The sequence below is a fragment of the Lolium perenne genome, chromosome 1, assembly GCF_019359855.2.
Source record: "Lolium perenne isolate Kyuss_39 chromosome 1, Kyuss_2.0, whole genome shotgun sequence".
NCBI lineage: Eukaryota > Viridiplantae > Streptophyta > Magnoliopsida > Poales > Poaceae > Lolium > Lolium perenne.
Window position 1 is genome coordinate 31,882,042 of NC_067244.2, and position 14,377 is coordinate 31,896,418.

Sequence of the window (14,377 nt, forward strand, 5' to 3'; positions counted from 1 at the left end):
AAAACCCATGGAACTTATGCATGCTAATGGGAATGTTATTAGTATGAATGCTTTGAACATCATTGTTGCTAATGCTATGGAAGAATTTAAGCTTGGGGAGGTCGGTTTTGATGAAAATGATCTCTTTAGCCCTCCGGGTATTGAGGAGAAAGTTTATGTTGATTATGATATGCCTCCCATATATGATGATTATAATGATAGTGGTCTTTTGGTGCCGCCTACTATGGAGGATAAGTTTAATTATGATTACAATATGCCTCCTATATTTGATGATGAGAATAATAATGATAGCTACTTGGTTGAATTTGCTCCCACTACAACTAATAAAATTGATTATGCTTATGTGGAGAGTAATGTGATGCGTGTGGTTGACACGTCCGTTGGGAACCCCAAGAGGAAGGTGTGATGCGCACAGCGACAAGTTTCCCTCAGTAAGAAACCAAGGTTTAATCGAACCAGTAGGAGTCAAGAAGCACGTTGAAGGTTGATGGCGGCGTGATGTAGTGCGGCGCAACACCAGAGATTCCGGCGCCAACGTGGAACCTGCACAACACAACCAAAGTACTTTGCCCCAACGAAACAGTGAGGTTGTCAATCTCACCGGCTTGCTGTAACAAAGGATTAACCGTATTGTGTGGAAGATGATTGTTTGCAGAAAATAGTAGAACAAGTATTGCAGTAGATTGTATTTCAGTATAGAGAATTGGACCGGGGTCCACAGTTCACTAGAGGTGTCTCTCCTATAAGATAAATAGCATGTTGGGTGAACAAATTACAGTTGGGCAATTGACAAATAAAGAGGGCATGACCATGCACATACATATTATGATGAGTATAGTGAGATTTAATTGGGCATTACGACAAAGTACATAGACCGCCATCCAGCATGCATCTATGCCTAAAAAGTCCACCTTCAGGTTATCATCCGAACCCCCTCCAGTATTAAGTTGCTAACAATAGACAATTGCATTAAGTATTGCGCGTAATGTAATTAGTAACTACATCCTTGAACATAGCACTAATGTTTTATCCCTAGTGGCAACAACACATCCACAACCTTAGAACTTTCTGTCACTGTCCCAGATATCAATGGAGGCATGAACCCACTATCGAGCATAAATACTCCCTCTTGGAGTTACAAGCATCTACTTGGCCAGAGCATCTACTAGTAACGGAGAGCATGCAAGATCATAAACAACACATAGACATAACTTTGATAATCAACATAACAAGTATTCTCTATTCATCGGATCCCAACAAACGCAACATATAGAATTACAGATAGATGATCTTGATCATGTTAGGCAGCTCACAAGATCCAACAATGAAGCACAATGGGGAGAAGACAACCATCTAGCTACTGCTATGGACCCATAGTCCAGGGGTAGACTACTCACACATCACTCCGGAGGCGACCATGGCGGCGTAGAGTCCTCCGGGAGATGAATCCCCTCTCCGGCAGGGTGCCGGAGGCGATCTCCTGGATCCCCCGAGATGGGATCGGCGGCGGCGGCGTCTCTGGAAGGTTTTCCGTATCGTGGCTCTCGGTACTGGGGGTTTCGCGACGGAGACTTTAAGTAGGCGGAAGGGCAAGTCAGGAGGGGGCACGAGGGCCCCACACCACAGGGCCGCGCGGCCAAGGGGGGGCCGCGCCGCCCTAGGGTTTGGGCACCTCGTGGCCCCACTTCGTCTCCTCTTCGGACTTTTGGAAGCTTCGTGGCAAAATAGGACCCTGGGCGTTGATTTCGTCCAATTCCGAGAATATTTCGTTACTAGGATTTCTGAAACCAAAAACAAATAGTAAAAACAAAGAATCGGCACTTCGGCATCTTGTTAATAGGTTAGTTCCAGAAAATGCACGAATATGACATAAAGTGTGCATAAAACATGTAGATAACATCAATAATGTGGCATGGAACATAAGAAATTATCGATACGTTGGAGACGTATCAGCATCCCCAAGCTTAGTTATGCTCATCCCGAGCAGGTAAAACGATAACAAAGATAATTTCTGGAGTGACATGCCATCATAACCTTGATCATACTATTTGTAAAGCATATGTAGCGAATGCAGCGATCAAAACAATGTATATGACATGAGTAAACAAGTGAATCATATAGCAAAGACTTTTCATGAATAGCACTTCAAGACAAGCATCAATAAGTCTTGCATAAGAGTTAACTCATAAAGCAATAATTCATAGTAAAAGCATTGAAGCAACACAAAGGAAGATTAAGTTTCAGCGGTTGCTTTCAACTCATAACATGTATATCTCATTGATATTGTCAACATAGAGTAATATAATAAGTGCAATATGCAAGTATGTAGGAATCAATGCACAGTTCACACAAGTGTTTGCTTCTTGAGGTGGAGAGAAATAGGTGAACTGACTCAACAATGAAAGTAAAAGAATTGTCCTCCATAGAGGAAAAGCATCGATTGCTATATTTGTGCTAGAGCTTTGATTTTGAAAACATGAAACAATTTTGTCAACGGTAGTAATAAAGCATATGTATCATGTAAATTATATCTTACAAGTTGCAAGCCTCATGCATAGTATACTAATAGTGCCCACACCTTGTCCTAATTAGCTTGGACTACCGGATCATCACAATGCACATGTTTTAACCAAGTGTCACAAAGGGGTACCTCTATGCCGCCTGTACAAAGGTCTAAGGAGAAAGCTCGCATTGGATTTCTCGCTATTGATTATTCTCAACTTAGACATCCATACCGGGACAACATAGACAACAGATAATGGACTCCTCTTTTATGCATAAGCATGTAACAACAATTAATAATTTTCTCATTTGAGATTGAGGATATATGTCCAAAACTGAAACTTCCACCATGGATCATGGCTTTAGTTAGCGGCCCAATGTTCTTCTCTAACAATATGCATGCTTAACCATAAGGTGGTAGATCGCTCTTACTTCAGACAAGACGAACATGCATAGCAACTCACATGAAATTCAACAAAGAATAGTTGATGGCGTCCCCAGTGAACATGGTTATCGCACAACAAGCAACTTAATAAGAGATAAAGTGCATAATTACATATTCAATACCACAATAGTTTTTAAGCTATTTTTCCCATGAGCTATATATTGTAAAGGTGGAGAATGGAAATTTAAAGGTAGCACTCAAGCAATTTACTTTGGAATGGCGGAGAAATACCATGTAGTAGGTAGGTATGGTGGACACAAATGGCATAGTGGTTGGCTCAAGTATTTTGGATGCATGAGAAGTATTCCCTCTCGATACAAGGTTTAGGCTAGCAAGGCTTATTTGAAACAAACACAAGGATGAACCGGTGCAGCAAAACTCACATAAAAGACATATTGAAAACATTATAAGACTCTACACCGTCTTCCTTGTTGTTCAAACTCAATACTAGAAATTATCTAGACCTTAGAGAAACCAAATATGCAAACCAAATTTTAGCATGCTCTATGTATTTCTTCATTAATGGGTGCAAAGCATATGATGCAAGAGCTTAAACATGAGCACAACAATTGCCAAGTATCACATTACCCAAGACATTATAGCAAATTACTACATGTATCATTTTCCAATTCCAACCATATAACAATTTAACGAAGAAGAAACTTCGCCATGAATACTATGAGTAGAAAGTAAGGACATACTTGTCCATATGCTACAGCGGAGCGTGTCTCTCTCCCATAAAGTGAATGCTAGGATCCATTTTATTCAAACAAAATAAAAACAAAAACAAACCGACGCTCCAAGCAAAGCACATAAGATGTGATGGAATAAAAATATAGTTTCAGGGGAGGAACCTGATAATGTTGTCGATGAAGAAGGGGATGCCTTGGGCATCCCCAAGCTTAGACGCTTGAGTCTTCTTGATATATGCAGGGGTGAACCACCGGGGCATCCCCAAGCTTAGAGCTTTCACTCTCCTTGATCATGTTGCATCATACTCCTCTCTTGATCCTTGAAAACTTCCTCCACACCAAACTTAGAACAACTCATTGGAAGGTTAGTGACAATAAAAATTAACATGTTCAGAGGTGACACAATCATTCTTAACACTTCTGGACATTGCATAAAGCTACTGGACATTAATGGATCAAAGAAATTCATCCAACATAGCAAAAGAGGCAATGCGAAATAAAAGGCAGAATCTGTCAAAACAGAACAGTTCGTATTGACGAATTTTATCGAGGCACCAGACTTGCTCAAATGAAAATGCTCAAATTGAATGAAAGTTGCGTACATATCTGAGGATCACGCACGTAAATTGGCATATTTTTCTGAGCTACCTACAGGGAGGCAGGTCGGAATTCGTGACAGCAAAGAAATCTGAAACTGCGCAGTAATCCAAATCTAGTATGAACTTTTCTATCAACGACTTTACTTGGCACAACAAAACACTAAACTAAGATAAGGAGAAGTTGCTACAGTAGTAAACAACTTCCAAGACACAAATAAAAACAAAGTACTGAAGGTAAAAACATGGGTTGTCTCCCATAAGCGCTTTTCTTTAACGCCTTTCAGCTAGGCGCAGAAAGTGTGTATCAAGTATTATCGGAGGGTGGTGCATCGTTATTATGAGCTCCCCCATCCGCAGTGGTACTATGGGCTTTGTCAATTTTAGGCCTATAATAATACTTCTTTGGTTTAGGCACTTTAGAGACATACATAAACTTTCGCTCCTTACCCACATAAGCTTTCTCCTTATATTTAAGAGAAGAAAATGTTGAACCCAAGGTTCCCATAGCTTTTTCAAGTTCATCAATCCTATTGATTTGATCATCATGGACAACACAAGTTCCTAGGACACTAATTCTTTCATCAATTCCTCCTAAGGATTTATCAAGTTCATCAGTTTTATCAAGTAACATTTCCAATTTAGCTTCAATACTTGGAAAATTTTTCTCTATGGTTTCCAATTTTTTCATAACATCTTCAAGAGAGATTTCAGTTTTAACTTCATCAACAGGGGGTATTCCAAATAGACTCTCAATAATGCAACTAGCTTCTAATGCAGGAGTACTTAGGAAGTTACCTTTTGCGAGACTATCAAAAACATACCTATTCCAGCTAGAGATACCAACATAAAAATTCCTGAGTAAGATAGTGGTGGAGTGTTTCTTAGTGCACCTATTATGGGCATCACTAATTCTATACCAAGCATGTCTTAAACATTCTCCCCCTCGTTGCTTAAACGTACGAACTTCAACTTCAGGGTTACTCATTTTAGCAGTAGTAAATAAAGCAAACTAGATAAAGTAAATGCAAGTAACTAATTTTTTTTTTGTGTTTTTGATATAGCAAACAAGATAGCAAATAAAGTAAAACTAGCAACTAATTTTTTGTATTTTGATTTAGTGCAGCAAACAAAGTAGTAGATAAAACTAAGCAAGACAAAAACAAAGTAAAGATATTGGGATGTGGAGACTCCCCTTGCAGCGTGTCTTGATCTCCCCGGCAACGGCGCCAGAAATTTATTTGCTGGCGTGTAGTTGACGTGGGAGTTAGAAATCTTCTTTTCTTCAGTTCCCCGGCAACGGCGCCAGAAATTTGCTTGATGCGTGTGGTTGACACGTCCGTTGGGAACCCCAAGAGGAAGGTGTGATGCGCACAGCGACAAGTTTCCCTCAGTAAGAAACCAAGGTTTAATCGAACCAGTAGGAGTCAAGAAGCACGTTGAAGGTTGATGGCGGCGGGATATAGTGCGGCGCAACACCAGAGATTCCGGCGCCAACGTGGAACCTGCACAACACAACCAAAGTACTTTGCCCCAACGAAACAGTGAGGTTGTCAATCTCACCGGCTTGCTGTAACAAAGGATTAACCGTATTGTGTGGAAGATGATTGTTTGCGTAAAACAAGAGAACAAGTATTGCAGTAGATTGTATTTCAGTATAGAGAATTGGACCGGGGTCCACAGTTCACTAGAGGTGTCTCTCCCATAAGATAAATAGCATGTTGGGTGAACAAATTACAGTTGGGCAATTGACAAATAAAGAGGGCATGACCATGCACATACATATTATGATGAGTATAGTGAGATTTAATTGGGCATTACGACAAAGTACATAGACCGCCATCCAGCATGCATCTATGCCTAAAAAGTCCACCTTCAAAGTTATCATCCGAACCCCTCCAAGATTAAGTTGCTAACAACAGACAATTGCATTAAGTATTGCGCGTAATGTAATTAGTAACTACATCCTTGAACATAGCACTAATGTTTTATCCCTAGTGGCAACAGCACATCCACAACCTTAGAACTTTCTGTCACTGTCCCAGATATCAATGGAGGCATGAACCCACTATCGAGCATAAATACTCCCTCTTGGAGTTACAAGCATCTACTTGGCCAGAGCATCTACTAGTAACGGAGAGCATGCAAGATCATAAACAACACATAGACATAACTTTGATAATCAACATAACAAGAATTCTCCATTCATCGGATCCCAACAAACGCAACATATAGAATTACAGATAGATGATCTTGATCATGTTAGGCAGCTCACAAGATCCGACAATGAAGCACAATGGGGAGAAGACAACCATCTAGCTACTGCTATGGACCCATAGTCCAGGGGTAGACTACTCACACATCACTCCGGAGGCGACCATGGCTGCGTAGAGTCCTCCGGGAGATGAATCCCCTCTCCGGCAGGGTGCCGGAGGTGATCTCCTGGATCCCCCGAGATGGGATCGGCGGCGGCGGCGTCTCTGGAAGGTTTTCCGTATCGTGGCTCTCGGTACTGGGGGTTTCGCGACGGAGACTTTAAGTAGGCGGAAGGGCAAGTCAGGAGGGGGCACGAGGGCCCCACACCACAGGGCCGCGCGGCCAAGGGGGGGGCCGCGCCGCCCTAGGGTTTGGGCACCTCGTGGCCCCACTTCGTCTCCTCTTCGGACTTCTGGAAGCTTCGTGGCAAAATAGGACCCTGGGCGTTGATTTCATCCAATTCCGAGAATATTTCGTTACTAGGATTTCTGAAACCAAAAACAGTAGAAAACAAAGAATCGGCACTTCGGCATCTTGTTAATAGGTTAGTTCCAGAAAATGCACGAATATGACATAAAGTGTGTATAAAACATGTAGATAACATCAATAATGTGGCATGGAACATAAGAAATTATCGATACGTTGGAGACGTATCATAATGATACTTTTATGCATGTGAATACGAATGCTTTATGTGATACTTATATTGTTGAGTTTATTCATGATGCCTCTGAAAGTTATTATGAGAGAGGAAAATATGGTTAGAAATTTTCATGTTACTAAAACACCTCTCTATATGCTGAAATTTTTGAAGTTACACTGGTTTTATCTTCCTATGCTTGTTACTTTGCTCTTCATGAACTTGTTTATTTACAAGATTCCTATGCATAGGAAGCATGTTAGACTTAAATGTGTTTTGAATTTGCTTCTTGATACTCTCTTTTGTTTCAACTCTTATTTCTTGCGAGTGCATCATTAAAATTACTGAGCCCATCTTAATGGCTATAAAGAAAGCACTTCTTGGGAGATAACCCATGTGTTTATTTCACTACAGCATTTTTGTTTTATATTTGAGTCTTGGAAGTTGTTACTACTGTAGCAACCTTTCCTTATCTTATTTTATTGCATTGTTGTGCCAAGTAAAGTCTTTGATAGTAGGGTTGATACTAGATTTGGATTACTGCGCAGAAACAGATTTCTGTCTGTCACGAATTTGGGCAGGGTTCTCTGTAGGTAACTCAGAAAAATCTGCCAATTTACGTGCGTGATCCTCAGATATGTACGCAACTTTCATTCAATTTGAGCATTTTCATCTGAGCAAGTCCAGTGCCTCTAAAAAATTCGTCTTTACGGACTGTTCTGTTTTGACAGATTCTGCCTTTTATTTCGCATTGCCTCTTTTGCTGTGTTGGATGGATTTCTTTGTTCCATTGACTTCCAGTAGCATTGGGCAATGTCCAGAAGTGTTAAGAATGATTGTGTCACCTCTGAACATGTGAATTTATGATTATGCACTAACCCTCTAATGAGTTTGTTTCGAGTTTGGTGTGGAGGAAGTTTTCAAGGGTCAAGAGAGGAGGATGATATACTATGATCAAGAAGAGTGAAAAGTCTAAGCTTGGGGATGCCACGGTGGTTCATCCCTGCATATTTCAAGAAGGCTCAAGCATCTAATCTTGGGGATGCCCAAGGCATCCCCTTCTTCATCAACAATTTATCAGGTTTCTTCTCTTGAAACTATATTTTTATTCGGTCACATCTTATGTACTTTACTTGGAGCGTCTGTTTGTTTTTGTTTTGTTTGAATAAATTCGTGCTTGTGTGGGAGAGAGACACGCTCCGCTGTTGCGTATGAACACATGTGTTCTTAGCTTTACTCTTAATGTTCATGGCGAAGGTTGAAACCGCTTCGTTAATTGTTATATGGTTGGAAACAGAAAATGCTTCATGTGGTAATTGGTATAATGTCTTGAATAATTTGATACTTGGCAATTGTTGTGCTCATATAGATCATGTTTAAGCTCTTGCATCATGTACTTTGCACCTATTAATGAAGAACTACATAGAGCTTGTTAAAATTTGGTTTGCATGATTGGTTTCTCTAGAGTCTAGATATTTTCTGGTTAAGGTGTTTGAACAACAAGGAAGACGATGTAAAGTCTTATAATGCTTACAATATGTTCATATGTGAGTCTTGCTGCACCGTTTTATACTTGAGTTTGCTTCAAACAACCTTGCTAGCCTAGCCTTGTATTGAGAGGAATTCTTCTCGTGCATCCAAATCCTTGAGCCAAATACTATGCCATTTGTGTCCACCATACCTACCTACTACATGGTATTTCTCCGCCATTCCAAAGTAAATTACTTGAGTGCTACCTTTAAACTTCTATTCTTTGCCTTTACAATATATAGCTCATGGGAAAAGTAGCCTTAAAAACTATTGTGGTGAAGAATATGTACTTATGTATCTTATTCTTAATAAGTTGCTTGTTGAGCGGTAACCATGTTTCTGGGGACGCCATCAACTTTTACCTTTGTTGAATATCATGTGAGTTGCTATGCATGTTCGTCTTGTCTGAAGTAAGGGCGATTTCATGATCAAATGGTTTGAGTATGCATATTGTTAGAGAAGAACATTGGGCCGCTAACTAAAGCCATGAATCATGGTGGAAGTTTCAGTTTGGACACAAATCCTCAATCTCTTATGAGAATATTATATGCTGTTGAATGCTTAAGCATTAAAAGAGGAGTCCATTATCTGTTGTCTATGTTGTCCCGGTATGGATGTCTAAGTTGAGAATAATCAAAAGCGAGAAATCCAATGCGAACTTTCTCCTTAGACCTCTGTACAGGCGGCATAGAGGTACCCCTTTGTGACACTTGGTTGAAACATATGTATGCAATGATAATCCATGTTAATCCAAGCTAATTAGGACAAGGTGCGGGCACTATTAGTATTCTATGCATGAGGCTTGCAACTTATAGGATGTCTTATACATAACACATATGATTTATTACTACCGTTGACAAAATTGCTTCTATGTTTTCAAAATAAAAGCTCTAGCACAAAAATAGTAATCAATGCTTCCCTCCGCGAAGGGCCTTTCTTTTACTTTATGTTGAGTCAGTTTACCTATTCCTTCTATCTTAGAAGCAAACACTTGTGTAAACTGTGTGCATTGATTCTTACATGTTTACCTATTGCACTTGTTATATTGCTTTATGTTGACAACTATCCATGAGATATACATGTTACAAGTTGAAAGCAATTGCTGAAACTTAATCATCCTTTGTGTTGCTTCAATGCCTTTTACTTTGAATCTATTGCTTTATGAGTTAACTCTTATGCAAGTCTTATTGATGCTTCTCTTGAAAGTATTATTCATGAAAAGTCTTTGCTATATGATTCAGTTGTTTACTCATTGTCTTCATCATTGCTTTGAATCGCTGCATTCATCTCATATGCTTTACAATAGTATTGATCAAGATTATGTTGGTAGCATGTAACTTAAGAAATTATCATTGTTATCGTTTACCTACTCGAGGGCGAGTAGGAACTAAGCTTGGGGATGCTTGATACGTCTCCAACGTATCTATAATTTCTTATGTTCCATGCTAGTTTTATGACAATACCTACATGTTTTGTTCACACTTTATATCGTTTTGATGCGTTTTTCGGAACTAACCTATTGACGAGATGCCGAAGTGCCAGTTCTTGTTTTCTGCTATTTTTGGTTTCAGAAATCCTAGTAAGGAAATATTCTCGGAATTGGACGAAATCAACGCCCAGCATCTTAGAATTCCACGAAGCTTCCAGAACACCCGAGAGTCACCAGAGGAGAGCCCTGGGGGGCCCACACGCCAGGCCGGTGCGGCCCAGGCCCTGGCCGCGCCACCCTATTGTGTGGCTGTCCCGTCAGCCTTCCGACTCCGCCTCTTCGCCTATTTAAAGGTCCCTGACCTAAATCTTTGAGACGGAAAAGCCACGGTACGAGAAACCTTCCAGAGCCGCCGCCATCGCGAAGCCAAGATCTGGGGGACAGGAGTCCCTGTTCCGGCACGCCGCCGGGATGGGGAAGTGCCCCCGGAAGGCTTCTCCATCGACACCACCGCCATCTTCATCAACGCTGCTGTCTCCCATGAGGAGGGAGTAGTTCTCCATCGAGGCTAAGGGCTGTACTGGTAGCTATGTGGTTAATCTCTCTCTCATGTACCCCAATACAATGATCTCTGATACGTCCATTTTGCATCACTATTTTATATCATAATTTGCTGTTATTCATTGATATATTTCATATTTGGAGATGATACTTATGTTATTTCATCTATTTTGCATGTTTCATGATTATTTGGGGATCGCGCACCGGAGCCAGGATTCTGCTGGAAAAAGCACCGTCAGGATGCAATATTTCGGAAGATCAACAGTTGACGGATATTATATGAAAATTCCTATTTTTCCAGAAGTCGAAGGGAGCCAGAAGGGGGAGCCGAGGGGACCCGAGGTGGGCCCACCTCATAGGCCGGCGCGGCCCAAGGCCTGGCCGCGCCGCCCTGTGAGGAGGGGGCCCACAGCCCCCTCTCGCCTCCTTTTCTTCGCGTACGTCTTTGTCCCGAAAACCTAAGCCCCAGAGGATAGTCGCGAATCGTCACAGCCGCCTCTGCGGGGCGGAAAACACCAGAGAAAAGAGCTCTCCGGCGGGCAGGAATGCGCCGGGGAAATTCCCTCCCGGAGGGGGAAATCGACGCCATCGTCACCGTCATCGAGCTGGGCATCATCTCCATCACCATCGTCATCATCTCCATCATCATCACCGCCATCTCCACCGCTGCACCTCGTCACCGCTGTAACAATTCGGGTTGGATCTTGATTGTTTGATAGGGGAAACTCTCCCGGTGTTGATTTCTACTTGTTATTGATGCTATTGAGTGAAACCATTGAACCAAGGTTTATGTTCAGATTGTTATTCATCATCATATCACCTCTGATCATGTTCCATATGATGTCTCGTGAGTAGTTCGTTTAGTTCTTGAGGACATGGGTGAAGTCTAAATGTTAGTAGTGAATTATGGTTGAGTAATATTCAATGTTATGATATTTAAGTTGTGGTGTTATTCTTCTAGTGGTGTCATGTGAACGTCGACTACATGATACTTCACCATTTATGGGCCTAGGGGAGTGCATCTTGTATTCGGTTGCTAATTGCGGGGTTGCCGGAGTGACAGAAACCTAAACCCCCGTTGGTATATCGATGCAGGAGGGATAGCAGGATCTCAGAGTTTAAGGCTGTGGTTAGATTTATCTTAATTACTTTCTTGTAGTTGCGGATGCTTGCAAGGGGTATAATCACAAGTATGTATTAGTCCTAGGAAGGGCGGTGCATTAGCATAGGTTCACCCACACAACACTTATCAAAACAATGAAGATTAATCAGCTGTAGGAAGCGAAAGCACTAGACTAAATTCCCGTGTGTCCTCAAGAACGTTTGGTCATTATAAGTAAACAAACCGGCTTGTCCTTTGTGCTAAAAAGGATTGGGCCACTCGCTTCAATTATTTCTCTCGCACTTTACTTACTTGTACTTATTTCATCTGCTATATCAAAACCCCCTGAATACTTGTCTGTGAGCATTTACAGTGAATCCTTCATCGAAACTGCTTGTCAACACCTTCTGCTCCTCGTTGAGTTCGACACTCTTATTTATCGAAAGTACTACGATACACCCCTATACTTGTGGGTCATCAAGACTATTTTCTGGCGCCGTTGCCGGGGAGTGAAGCGCTATTGGTAAGTGGAATTGGTAAGGAAAACCTTTACTGTTTGTGCTGATTTTATTTCTGCCTGCTGCTATAAGTCATTATGGAGAGATCTTCTCTTGAATTTCTATTTGGGAAATCTACTACTACTGCAACGGTAGTGGATGAGGCGCCAGGTGAGGAAGTAATACCATATAAAATACCTATGAAAATTATTGAACGTGTTGTGGATAACCGCTATGAAGGGGATGGAACTGTCCATCCTGGTGATCATTTACTGTTTTTACATGAATTATGCGGGTTATTCAAATGTGCAGGTATTGCTATGGATGAAGTTAGAAAGAAACTATTCTCTATATCGCTGTCTGGTAAAGCAACAAGACCGGTATAAATTGCTGAAGAATAGGGATTCTCTTAATTGGGAGGACATTGTGCCTTTATTTTATTCCAAATTCTATCCTCCAAGTGAAATTCACAAAGATCGGAACCGCATATATAATTTCTGGCCTCATGATGGAGAAAGTATTGCCCAAGCTTGGGGGAGATTGAAGTCTTTAATGCTCAAATGCCCCATTCATGAGCTTCCTGATAATATTATTATTGATAATTTCTATGCAAGATTGTCTTTTCAAGATAAGACTCTGCTGGATACTTCTTGTTCTGGATCATTTACACGCAACAAAGAAGAGTTTAAAAGGGACCTTCTTGATCGGATCCAGGAGAATACTGAAGGATGGGAGAACGACAAAGATAGAGAGTCGGGTATAAACTTTGATTATAAATGCATTGAAGTTTTTATGGATACTGATAAATTTCGTAATATTAGTGCTACTTATGGTCTTGATTCTCAAGTCGTTGTAAATCTTTATAAAGCTTTTGCATCTCACTTTGAATTGCCTAGGAGGAATTTTGATAAGTATCATGAACCATATAAAGATAAAATTGATCCATCTATAAATAAATGTGCTATAATTGAAACTGTTGATCATATTCTTCCTGAAGCTTATATTGAAAAAACTCCTTTCCCTGCTAAAATGAAGGAGTACTCTGTTATATCTAGTGCGGTTAATAAAAGTGCAAAGAAACCAATAGAACCTGAAGAACAAATTAAGGTTGAACCTGCTGTTGCAATAGTTAAAGATCTTGTGACTGAAAATGTAGAAGATGGTCATATTATTTTTTGTGAAGATACTTCTAATATTGTTTCGCATCCTAATAAGTCTAGGAAAGCTAGTGTTCCTATGCTCTCTGTTAGAATTGGTGATCATTGTTATTATGGTTTATGTGACATTGGTGCAAGTATTAGCGCCATTCCTTATGAGCTTTATACGGAGATCATGCATGAAATTGGTTCTTGTGAACTTGAAGATATTGATGTGGTTATTCGGCTAGCTAATAGAGAAACTATCTCTCCTATTGGTATTGTTCGAGATGTGGAAGTTCTGTGTGGTAAGATTAAATATCCTGCTGACTTTCTGGTACTTGGTTCTGCTGCTAGTAAGTATTGTCCTATTATTTTTGGTAGACCATTCCTAAATACTTGTGGAGCTGTTATAGATTACAAGAAGGAAAAGATTGTTACTAAATTTGCTGGTGAATCTTATGAGTTTAATTTCTCTAAATTTGCAAAAACTCCTTATAAAGCTGATTTGCCTAATAATGATTTTAGAGTTGAACAGTGTGCGTCTATTGCTCTTGCTCCTAATAATCCTTTGCAACAACATTTGGAGAATAGTGAGAGTGAAGTCTTTAGGGAAGAAAGGAATGAGCTTGATGAAATTTTCCTTCGTCGACCTATTCTTAAACATGACTTGCCGGTTGAAGATCTAGGTACAACACCACCACCAAAGGAAGATCTTGTTTTTGATTTGAAACCATTGCCTGATAATCTTAAGTATGCTCATATTGATGATAAGAAAATATATCCTGTTATTATTAGTTCTAAGCTTTCAGATATTGAGGAAGAAAGGTTACTGGAAATATTGAAGAAACACTGAGGAGCTATTGGCTATACTCTTGATGACTTGAAGGGGATTTCTCCCTCTATTTGCCAACATGCTATCAATATGGAAGATGATGCAAAGCCTGTTGTTGAACATCAACGTCGTCTAATTCCGAAGATGAAGGATGTG